General features: G+C 44.2%; 1 non-coding gene across 1 annotated transcript; it reads right to left on the bottom strand.

Moving 5' to 3' along the window:
* Nucleotides 1–6,923: 6,923 nt before the first annotated feature.
* Nucleotides 6,924–6,996, bottom strand: trnar-ucg (transfer RNA arginine (anticodon UCG)). The gene has a single exon. It is a non-coding gene; the product is annotated as a tRNA-Arg (tRNA).
* Nucleotides 6,997–12,034: the final 5,038 nt, after the last annotated feature.

Genomic DNA, 12,034 nt, shown 5'->3' with positions numbered 1-12,034 from the left:
TATGATGAAGGGACGCCAAGAGGTTGAACACATCCTCTTTACACTGTCAGTTTAGAGGGATGGAAAGAATCATGTTGAAGCCAATGCAAAAGGAGATTGTCTTTTATTTCTGTCCATTTCCAGTGAAGAATGTTCGACTGTGAACTGTTTTGGCAAAAGTTTAGGTTGATTGCAATTCTCACTGAGCAACAGTGATACCGAAAACACATTTCGGAGTTAGTGACCAGGTGGTTACCGGACTGCACATACCGGTAAGTGAAGCTGCTCATGTCCTGGTGATGTGGTTTAGTTGGTTAATGCACTTGCAAAGTAGATGGGGGTAATTCCGTTCAAATCTGAACGGTGATCGCTGATTGTATTGATGTGTGACTGCGTCAACTTGTTGCAAGTGTATGATCTCAGACCAAACAATTCAGCATGCTGTTTGAGTCGGTGATCCGGCTGATGATTCCTGGTTTAAGTCCACGAGTGAGTTTTTATTTCTCTCTAACTATTAATTGAACCTGGAGTTTATTTCAATTATTTCACAAACATTTCTGCTTCCGCTCCTCTGTTACCCCAGCCCTCCCCCAGCCACGCTTCATTCCCAGTTGGGTGGAAATAACGAGGTGAGGCAGGAGACACTGCAGACCTGCTGGGGAATGATCTGGTAATGACACAGACAACACGATCTGATCCCCCCGCTTCTCTGCTGTCGCCGTTCATTCATTTCACACCAACAGTAAATACATTATTGTGCTCCTGTAGTTGTATTGTAATCGTGTTTTTGTCCTGTTGGATTAGGTATTGTATTTTGAATTTGTCAGTGTGACAATATATTGAGGAAGAAATGTCTCCTGAAATCAGGACGAAGGGACGGACACATTAATTGGAGAATGTGAGCCCAGTTCTACACAGTCCAGCCAGGGCGGAGAGAGCCTTTCAGCAGCTCCACTCTCAAACTGTCTCCTAATGTCAGGCTTTCTGAAGAACAGAGATGGGAATGAGGGATATGGATAGACAGAGTGTCGGAGAATGTGGAAGAGGGTCAAGTGGATACACAGAGAAAGAGACAGAAATGAAGACACATGTTGATGTAAACACTGAAAGGACCAATTCTCCTTTCGACATGGCTGTGAACTGACACAAACGAATCGAAAAAGAAATAATCATTTAAGCACAATCTTTCAGCAGCTCCGGGCAATAAAACAGCATTACAGCCGATAGAGTCCTTTTGAATTTGTAACGCTGTAAGCTAATGAGAGATTTTGATAAACATTCTGACAGATAAATCTGATCATTTTCTCGGCCCTATTACATAGAAATGCAAAACTAACCTGGTTCTGTCTCTCTGAAACACTAACCCTGCTTCTCTCCACACATGTTGCTGGGCCTGCTGAGTTTCTCCTTCAATTCTTGTTTTTGGTGTCGGATTTCCAGCATCTGCAGCTCTCTGTTTTATGTTAATCTTATTAACGATTGGGACAAATCCAATGAACTTGCTGGTTTGAGGAAAATTGGTCAGGAATACGGTTACCACGATATGTTTACAGAACACAACACCCATTCCCTGACCGGGAATAGAACCAGTGCCGCGGCGGTGAGAGAACCGAATCTGAACCAGGAGGTAACATGAGAAGGTGAGAGAAGCATTCGCATTTATTCTCAGTGATACCGCTTTTGTCTTTTTCTTTCTGATTATTTTTTATCTGCCCATTAATTTCAATTTGTCTTTGAAGTTTTGCAGAATGAGAAACGACCATTCAGCCCATCGTGCAGTGCGGCTCAAAGACATCCAGCTTTTCTAGTCCCAGATTCCAGGTCTTGACCCATAACATTGTATGTTCGGATGTTTGCAGTGAACATGTCAAAGAGATTCTCCCAGTGATCTTAAATGACACAGCAATGGGACTGAAGTTTGAAATGATCACACTGTTTTGTGCCCACCCTTGACGAACACATCCTTATTTTCACCCACAGAGAGAGACACACAGACTCATACCCTGTGAGGGGCAAAACTCTCAGCATTATACCCGCCCCTTGTGCTTCACTTTTGCCCTCCGACCTCGCATACCTGCTTCTCCAGCAAAAGGCAGCTTTAGGTGCAACTCAAGCCAGTTGGACAGACAATGAGAGATGCTGCGGTGAGCTGGAATTTAAAACGGTCAACAGACCCGATTGCAGCGTTTAAATTTAAAAACGTACTGATCCAATCCCTGCAGCTGCACAGACCCTGACATAACAGGAGCTGTCATCCACCGGTCTGACAATGAGCTACAATGGACAGGAATGCAATTTCCAATTGCAAAACACACGGTTCTCATCCCAGCAGCTCCTCACATTGTGTCAAATCAGGACCTGCTATGCATCGGTCTGACAACAGATTGTAATGGACCTAAATACTGCTTTCAAATTCGACAGAGCACTGATGAAATCCCCACAGCTCCTCAGAAGCTGACATACACCTGTGTGAGAATGAGCTGCAACGGGCTGAAATGCAACTTTCAAATCCAAAACGCAAGAATGCAATTCCATCACCTCAGAAACGGAAATGCAAAAGGAAGCGTGCGGAATAAAGCTCTCATTGCTCCCAAGCCAGGTAGGACTCGAATCTACAACCTTCTGATGCGAAGTCGGTCACGTTATCCATTACGCTGCTTAGCATCAGACGGTTTCCCTAACCCATCATAAGATTATTAAAGGATTGGACACTCTGGAGGCAGGAAACATGTTTCCGCTGATGGGTGAGTGCCGAACCAGAGGACACAAGCTTAAAAATACGGGGTAGACCATTTAGGAGAGAGATGAGGAGAAACGTCTTCACCCAGAAAGTGGTGGCTGTGTGGAATGCTCTGCCACAGAGGGCAGTGGAGGCCCAGTCTCTGGATTCATTTAAGAAAGAGTTGGATAGAGCTCTCAAGGATAGTGTAATCAAGGGTTATGGAGATAAGGCAGGAAGAGGATACTTATTAAGGATGATCAGCCATGATCATATTGAATGGTGGTGCAGGCTCGAAGGGCTGAATGGCCTACTCCTGCACCTATTGTCTATTGTCTATTTGTAGATAGCGCCACTTCACCACAAGCCATCGCCTCAGAACGAGCCCTTGTTATCATCAGGCTGTTCTGTACCTTCTTTCAGTGCTACTCCTGAACAACATCAATTTATCAAAGCTCCACTATCTTCACATTGAATCCCAGGGCGAAAACATGAACTGTTCGGAAACTTGGAGAGAGAAGCATTGCTGCTGAAGGTGGTTATAACCCAAAGGACAGGGACAGGGTGCTCCGGTTTCCACCCACAATCCAAAGATGTGCAGGTCAGTGGAATTGGCCGTGCTAAATTGACCACAGTGTTAGGTGCGATAGCCAGGGGGTAAATAGAGGGTAGGGGAGCGGGTTTGGGTGGGTTTCTCTTCGGAGGGGCAGTGTGGACTTGTTGGGTCGAAGGGCCTGTTTCCACACGGTAGAGAATCTAATCTAAACAAAAAAACTGTGTGTAAGTCAGGTCACAAAGGTTACAGTCAGCAGCACGGAAGGGAGTCCCTGCTGAAGAGTCCGTGTTTGCATCGTCCAGACTTGGATACGTTTCCCAGTAAGGGAATGAAGATTTATTTGTCTTGGTGTGAATTACCTGAATGAGAATCCGTTCCTCGTTGCACACAGAAGACACATGTAGTTTCTGGCCAGAACCAGCCCAGTGATTGTTTGCATCGAACTCGAAGAACACTGGCAGCAGATACACGGGGAACCCACCGCCGGAAATCCCCCTCCAATCATCTCACCGTTCTGAGTTGGAAATGTACCGCTGTCCCTTCAGTGTCGCTGGGTCTAAATCCTGGACCTCCCTTCCCAGCGGTATCATAGCTGTACAACCGCGCTGAGGGATTCAAGTGTCCGGGACATTAGGGTATTCCCCGAATCTCTGGAGTAATTAGGGATGGGCAGTGAGTCCTATCCCACTGAGTGACAGCGATATCCCAGGAATGCGTTTCTAACAGTGAGAGGGTCTATTCGGACATCTGCAAACAGCCGGGTTTAAGTTGAAACGTGGAGCAGGGAAGTGAAATAACGGTGAACCGTGTTATGGACTAGGACAGACCGCTCAAAACATTCGTGAGCAGGCAGCCCAGCCCATAGCTTTGGAATTTGTATTGGTAAGTCTACAGTTACAATTACCCAGATTCAGTTAGCGAAGTTGACTACCAGGTTTAACTGAGAGAATAAAATAATTCACAAAATTACACCATGAAACACGAACGACAGAATTAGGAATACCTACAGAACTCAATCTATCCAAACTTGACCTAAGCTTGCTGTTCCGAATATACACAACAGTCCCAATAAGCAACCCCCCTTTAAAACAGAGGACAAAAACAGGTCAAATGCTTCCAGGTTGAGGTTAGAAGCGCAGAACAGGGAGTTTCCACACAGCTCACTGTTAAACTTCCAACCAGTTCTGGACTGAACTGAACTGCTCAGCTAGAGAGCTGACCACTCTCCTTTCATTGCACAGGCCACCAATCAACCACACCGCCCCGTGGCCCAACATTTCAACTCCCCCTCCCACTCTGCCGAGGACATGGAGGTCCTGGGCCCCCTTCACCTCTGCTCCCTCACCACCAGACGCCTGGAGGAAGAACGCCTCAACTACGCCTCGGAACACTTCAGCCCCAGGGCATCAATGTGGACTTCACCTGTTTCCTCATTTCCCCTTCCCCCACCTCACCCTAGTTCCAAACTTCCAGCTCAGCACTGTCCCCATGACTTGTCCGGACTTGCCCTACCTGCCTAGCTCCTTTTCCACCTATCCACTCCACTCTCTCCTCCCTGACCGATCACCTTCATCCCCTCCCCCACTCACCCATTGCACTCTATGCTACCCTCTCCCCACCCCCACCCTCCTCTAGCTTATCTCCCCACGCTTCATGCTCACTGCCTTTATTCCTGATGAAGGGCTTTTGCCTGAAACGTCGATTTCTCTGCACTTTGGATGCTGCCTGAACTGCTGTGCTCTTCCAGCACCACTGATCCAGAACCTGGTTTCCAGCATCTGCCGTCATTGTTTTTACGTGACTTCTAAAAGATGACCACTTTGGCCTGAAGTCTCATCTGTTTATATCTAAATAAAAGGCTTCTCAAAACCCTTTTCATCTCTGTACCAAACCGGTCTCATCGTAAGCCTGGCCTGCTTTATTATCCATCTGAAAAATAATCAAGGACAGAATATGCCCGAGAGAAGGAACAACGTTTGGAAAAAAAAGGGACCAGGTTTATGACAACAGCAAAGATGAGTGGGAGGCATGGGGCAGGATGTGAGGTGGAGCTGATGGTGTCAGTGTCGGTGTTCACGGGTCATCCTTCACTGTTTACACTGACTCAAACACCACAGCTGGCCAATTCACCTCAATGACCCTGTTCCTCTTGGTGTGAGGTTCCCTGAGAGTGTGTATTAATATGATGAAGGGACGCCAAGAGGTTGAACACATCCTCTTTACCCTGTCAGTTTAGAGGGATCGAAAGAATCATGTTGAAGCCAAGGCAAAAGGAGATTGTGTTTTATTTCTGTCCATTTCCAGTGAAGAATGTTCGACTGTGAACTGTTTTGGCAAAAGTTTAGGTTGATTGCAATTCTCACTGAGCAACAGTGATACCGAAAACACATTTCGGAGTTAGTGACCAGGTGGTTACAGGACTGCACATATCGGTAAGTGAAGCTGCTCATGTCCTGGTGATGTGGTTTAGTTGGTTAATGCACTTGCAAAGTAGATGGGGGTAATTCCGTTCAAATCTGAACGGTGCTCGCTGATTGTATTGATGTGTGACTGTGTCAACTTGTTGCAAGTGTATGATCTCCGACCAAACAATTCAGCATGCTGTTTGAGTCGGTGATCCGGCTGATGATTCCTCGTTTCATTCCACGAGTGAGTTTTTATTTCTCTTTAACTATTAATTGAACCTGGAGTTTATTTCAATTGTTTCACAAACATTTCTGCTTCCGCTCCTCTGTTACTCCAGCCCACCCCCAGCCACGCTTCTTTCCCAGTTTGGTGGAAATAACGAGGTGAGGCAGGAGACACTGCAGACCTGCTGGGGAATGATCTGGTAATGACACAAACAACACGATCTGATCGCACTGATTCTCTGCTGTCGCCGTTCATTTCACACCGACAGTAAATACATTATTGTGCTCCTGTAGTTGTATTATAATTGTGTTTTTGTCCTGTTGGATTAGGTATTGTATTTTGAATTTGTAAGTGTGATAATATATTGAGGAAGAAATGTCTCCTGATCTCAGGTCGAAGGGACAGACACATTAATTGGAGAATGTGAGCCCAGTTCTACACAGTCCAGCCAGGGTGGAGAGAGCCTTTCAGCAGCTCCACTCTCAAACTGTCTCCTAATGTCAGGCTTTGTGAAGAACAGAGATGGGGAATAAGGGATATGGACAGACAGAGAGTCGAAGAATGTGGAAGAGGGTCAGGTGGATACACAGAGAAAGAGATACAAATGGAGACACATGTTGATGTAAACACTGAAAGGACCAATTCTCCTTTCGACATGGCTGTGAACTGACACAAACGAAACGACAAAAAAAAAAGTCATTCGAGCACAATCTTTCAGGAGCTGAGGGTAATAGAAACAGCATTAGAGCCGATGGAGTCCTTTTGAATTTGTAACGCTGCAAGCTAATGAGAGATTTTGATAAACATTCTGACAGATAAATCGGATCATTTTCTCGGCCCTATTTCAAATTCGACAGAGCACTGATCAGAACCACACAGCTCCTCAGAAGCTGACATACACCGGTCTGAGAATGAGCTGCAACGGGCTGAAATGCAACTTTCAAATTCACAAACGCACGAATCCAATCCCAGCATCTCCAAACAACTCAGAAATGGCAATGCAACAAGAAGCATGCTCAACAATGAGCGCCACGGCCCCGAGCCAGGTAGGACTCGAATCTACAATCTTCTGATCCGAAGTCAGACGCGTTATCCATTACGCTACTGGCCCCAATCGCGGGAGGGGCGCTGACAGGTTGTCAGTATGTAATGTAAACACGGACTTCGGTCAGAAACGGCCTTCATCGGGTGAATAATCAGCAGAAATTATCACCGTCACTGCTTCACCTCGAAGTCTCCCCTTTGTGAAGCAGCGCCTTTCACTGACAGAGAAAAGATATTTGTCCTCATGTGTCTGCTTCAGTGTCTCTTGTTCCTGTGCTGAGAGTTTCCATTGTTTTATTCACAGTCACTTTGCGGGTTTAGGTTCCACCCCAGTGAAATGTACTTTCATACATTGAATCATGGTCTATTCCAGTCAATGCCTTGACCAAATTCAGCGAGAAAACTCTAGTCAGGAATCTGGAAACACACCAATTCACACAAAGCTGGCAATGCACGGGTGAAAAATGAGGTCTGCAGATGCTGGGGATCACAGCTGAAAATGTGTTGCTGGTTAAAGCACAGCAGGCCAGGCAGCATCCAAGGAATAGGAAATTCGACGTTTCGGGCACAAGCCCTTCATCAGGGTGCACGGGTGAATCCGAGCTGTTCAGGGAGTGCATTGGAGATTGACGCCACTTCTGACCTGGAAGAAGTGTTTTCCCGCCGGGATTGGAATCCCAAACACAGAGATGCGAAACAAACTCCCTCTTGCTCTGCCTTCAGCCACCGGCAGCAGGATTCGACACCGCAATAAGAAACGGGATTGCCTGTTTATAAGTGCAATCACTCAGCTATAACTATAGAACCATGTCACGCCGCTGCTTTCCCGAGTTCCTCTGTCGGTGGAGCTGAGGGAAGAGCATCGTTCTGCATTTGTTTGAATTCAATTGCCTCAGCGCAGTGGAAGCCGGGACGCTAAATGTCTTCAAGGCAGAGATTGATCAATTCTTGATGTCACAAGGAACTAAGGGCTACGGGGAGAATGCTGGTAAGTGGAGTTGAAATGCCCATCAGCCATGATTGAATGGTCGAGTGGACTCAATGGGCTGAATGGCCTTACTTCCACTCCTATGTCTTATGGTCTTATAGTCTTATGGATTACCCAACGCCTGGAACCTGCTGAGTTCATGCCTTTCATGGTCGTTTATATTTCTATAAGATACCCCGTAAATCGCCTACCCTTTAAATGAAAAATTAAAGATTCAACACCCGAGTCTCCGTATCAACGGTCTCACTCTCCATTTCGACTAAAATGTTCTAGCGTGTCATGGTTGCTTGTACCCAAGGGATCTGCTACAGTTAGATTAGCAATGATTAACTTCTCATTACACAGCATCCAGTGTAAGATGGCCTGCTTTCTAGTTGGTTTCTGCACGTATTGGTCAAGGAAACCATCCCACATACAATCCAGAAATTCATCCTCTCCACCATTGTAACTAAATTGGTTAGTCCAGTCGATGTGCAGTTAACATCATGCATGATCACCAAAATTCCCTCATCACATGCATCTCAGATTTCCTGTTTACTGCCATTCTCAACATCGCAGTTTGGAGGTGTGCATGTGACACCCACTTATGTTTTTTTTACCCTTGTTTTTTTTCACTCGGCCCATAAAGACGCCAAATTGTCAGAGTTGGTATCGTTAAGAGAGATGAACAAACCTTCACGACAAGGAATGGAGACATTTCTCTCAAAAGTTGACCTTGATTTGATGCTAATTAGTCTTATCCACTTTCAATGAGTTGTTGCATAATGCTACAGCTGCCAGCTAAAGGTGATGAGCTAGAATAAGCGTGCAATTGCTTTCTCAATAGATTGATATCAGACACGTATTGTTGACATTTTTACCATCAGTGTAATGTCAGTGCTTCTCCAGCAGATGGAAGTGCGGACTGATAGTCGCTTCTCCGATCAACACATTCAGGTCTGTTGTGACACACTGCTGGTACAATTGAGATTAATTGCTGGTTTTCTTAGCCACGTCACAACCATTGCACAAAGTGGTATTAAATGTTTTTGAAAGACATGACGTAAAGCAGGCATGCTTAAGTATTACTGAGCCATAGGCTTTATCATTAGTCGATATACAATCCATGCAGGTGAAGGTCAGAAATACCATGGGAAAGACAACGTTGCTGGAATAAATTTTAGAATCATGACATTATTAAGAAAGCACGCCAGAGATCAGAAGATGATGAAGCATGTAAAGAAAGGCATTGGATTAATCACTGGCAAATTAATCTTCACATCAATTGACAGACAGACAGAAAGACTTTTACACTTAATGGTAAGGTCCTAGGGAGTGTTGCTGAACAAGGAGACCTTGGAGTGCAGGTTCATAGCTCCTTGAAGCTGGAGTCGCAGGTAGACAGGAGAGCGAAGAAGGCGCTTGATATGCTTTCCTTTATTGGTCAGAGTTTTGAGTACAGGAATTGGGCGGGTCATGTTACGGCAGTACAGGACATTGGTTAGGCCACGTTTGGAATATTGCGTGCAACTCTGGTCTCCTTTCTATCGGAATGATGATGTGAAACTTGGAAGGGGTAAGGAAAGTTTCATAAGGATGCTGCCAGGGTTGGAGGATTTGAGAGGTTGAATAGGCTGGGGCTGTTTCCCTTGGAACATCGGAGGCTGAGGGGTGACCTTATCGAGGTTTCTAAAATCATGAGGGGTATGGATAGGATAAATAAACAAAGTTTTTTCTCCGGAGTGGGGGAGTCCAGAACTAGAAGACATAAGTTTATGGTGAGAGGGGAAAGTTATAAAGGAGACCTAAGGGGGCAACTGTTTTCATGCAGAGGGTGGTACGTGTATGGAATGAGGTGCCAGAGGATGTGGTGGAGGCTGGTACAATTGCAACATTTAAAGGACACCTGGATAGGCATATGAATAGGAAGAGTTTGGAGGGGGATGGGTACTGGCAGGTGGGACGAGATTAGGTTGGGGTATTTGATCGGCATGGACGAGTTGGACTGAAGTGTCTGTTTCTGTGCTGTACATTTCTATGACTCTATCAACAAAGGTAGTCACAAAGAAGAATTCATATAGATCCCTGAAACAGTATATCGCGGTTCAACCTGGAATCTTGGTGTACTGAACCTGGTAATGTGCAATGAGTCAGATTTTATGCATGGGGACAGACTGAAAGATTGCCTCGGAACAGAGAGGTTTGAGCATTCATTTGGAGAGGGAGAATCTTACATCCGCAACAAATGTGCTCAGCTTATATGAGTGTAATTGTAAACGGATGAGGGCAGGGTTTGCTGGAATGGACCAGGAAACGGGAACAATGTGAAGAACAATGGCAATCCATTCAGAGAAACAGTTCAACGCTCACAGCAATGATATAATTCAAGTGAGAAGGAAGAAATCTAGGAAGGGGACGAGTGCATTATGTTTATGTAGAAGAGTTGCAAATAGCAACAAATTGAATTAAAAGGAAAACATAAAAAGTGGGAAATATTTTCGGTGAGCAGGACATTCGGAATGTTTATAGAAATATCAATAAGCCTGCAAATTGAACAGGCAAATGGACGTGCATGGAATAGTGTAGGTGGGATGGGCTTCAGATTAGTATGACAGGGCGGCGCAACATGGAGGGCCGAAGGGCCTGTACTGCGCTGTAATGTTCTATGTTCCATGTAAAGATTAATAAGGAGGGAGAAGGTAAACATCGAAAGTGAAACTACAGCTGATATTAAAGTGGACGGCAAGAGCATTCTTAAATAGAAAGAACTGAAGAGAAAAACCAACGTGAATATAGGCCCATATTGAATGAAGCTGGGAATTCCTGACTGGGAACCACGAAATGACAGAAAATATGAATAAATAGTCAGCATCTGCCTTGAAAGAAGCAGGCAAAAAAAATCTATAATTAAGAAATAATGAATGGCAAAAGGAACGGCGAGCAATGCAATACAATGACTTTCACTAAAAAGAAAACATCAGAGAAATTTACAGGAGTATTTACCGCAAAAAGCATTGGAACTAATGAGGTGCAATCCAAGATAGAAAAATAAGTAAGAAAAAAAATGTGTTGGATGCACTAGTTGTAACTTTCCAATAATCATTAGGTTTCAGGAAAGTATGACGAGATTGGCAAAGTGACAAGGTAACATCTTCACTCAAAAAAAGTAAGGACACAAAAAAGTCTGACTGAGGCCATTATTGGATAATTAACATCCTTTATTGGAGAAATTGCGTCGTCTATAATAAAGCACATCACACCAGAGCATTTAGGAATACATGACATGATCAAGAGGACTGAGAATGGATTTACCAAAGGGAATATATCGCTTGATAAATGTGTTAGAATTCTTTAAGTATAAGGAGGAAATTGTGATTTTTTTTTGTTTTCTGAAGACATTTAATAAGGTACCACACGTAAGATTATTTAACAAGATAACAGCCTGTGGTTTCAGAGGTATTGTGTTGCCACGGGGAGAAGATTGTGGAAATCACAAGTGTAAGAGTGTTTGATTCCACATTTAACTTTACAGGATGTCAATCTCTACTTGTTGAATACCACATAAATCCGTTTCAGGGGACACAAATATTTACAAAGTATTTTAACGACTTAGATGAGGGAAGTGAATGTACTGCAGACAAGTTCGCAAATGACACGAAAATTGTAGAGGAGGTTAGTGGTGGGTATGAAGCAAAACAGTCTGCAGAGGGTGATAGATTGGAAAAGAGAGGGAACAAGAAACTTTGCATATTAATATAATGGGGTGAAATAAATCAGAAATGACATAAAAATGAAGTTAGGAATTTTAGCAGGAAAGGTAGAGCAACTGAATATTATTTACATAGAGATTGAATTCTGAAATATACAGAACAGATTTTGTAATCCTCATCACAGAATGACGAAATGCTAGCTTTTAATTTTAACTGCAACGTAGGCAAACATAATGCTGGGCTTTGTTTAAAATCTAATGGAATATTGAGAGTTGGAATAATAATAAAAAAAACAGCAGATAAATGCGTGGCTGAGGAGCTGTTGCAGGGGCTAGGATTCACATTTCCCGATCATTGAGATCTCTTCATCAACAGAAATGACATCTTTAAGAGGGACAGGTTTCACTTGAATTGGAAAGGGACCAACA

Source organism: Hemiscyllium ocellatum, assembly GCF_020745735.1.
Source record: "Hemiscyllium ocellatum isolate sHemOce1 chromosome Y unlocalized genomic scaffold, sHemOce1.pat.X.cur. SUPER_Y_unloc_2, whole genome shotgun sequence".
NCBI lineage: Eukaryota > Metazoa > Chordata > Chondrichthyes > Orectolobiformes > Hemiscylliidae > Hemiscyllium > Hemiscyllium ocellatum.
Note: the sequence above shows the minus strand (reverse complement) of the source record. Positions and strands in the feature narration are given on the sequence as shown.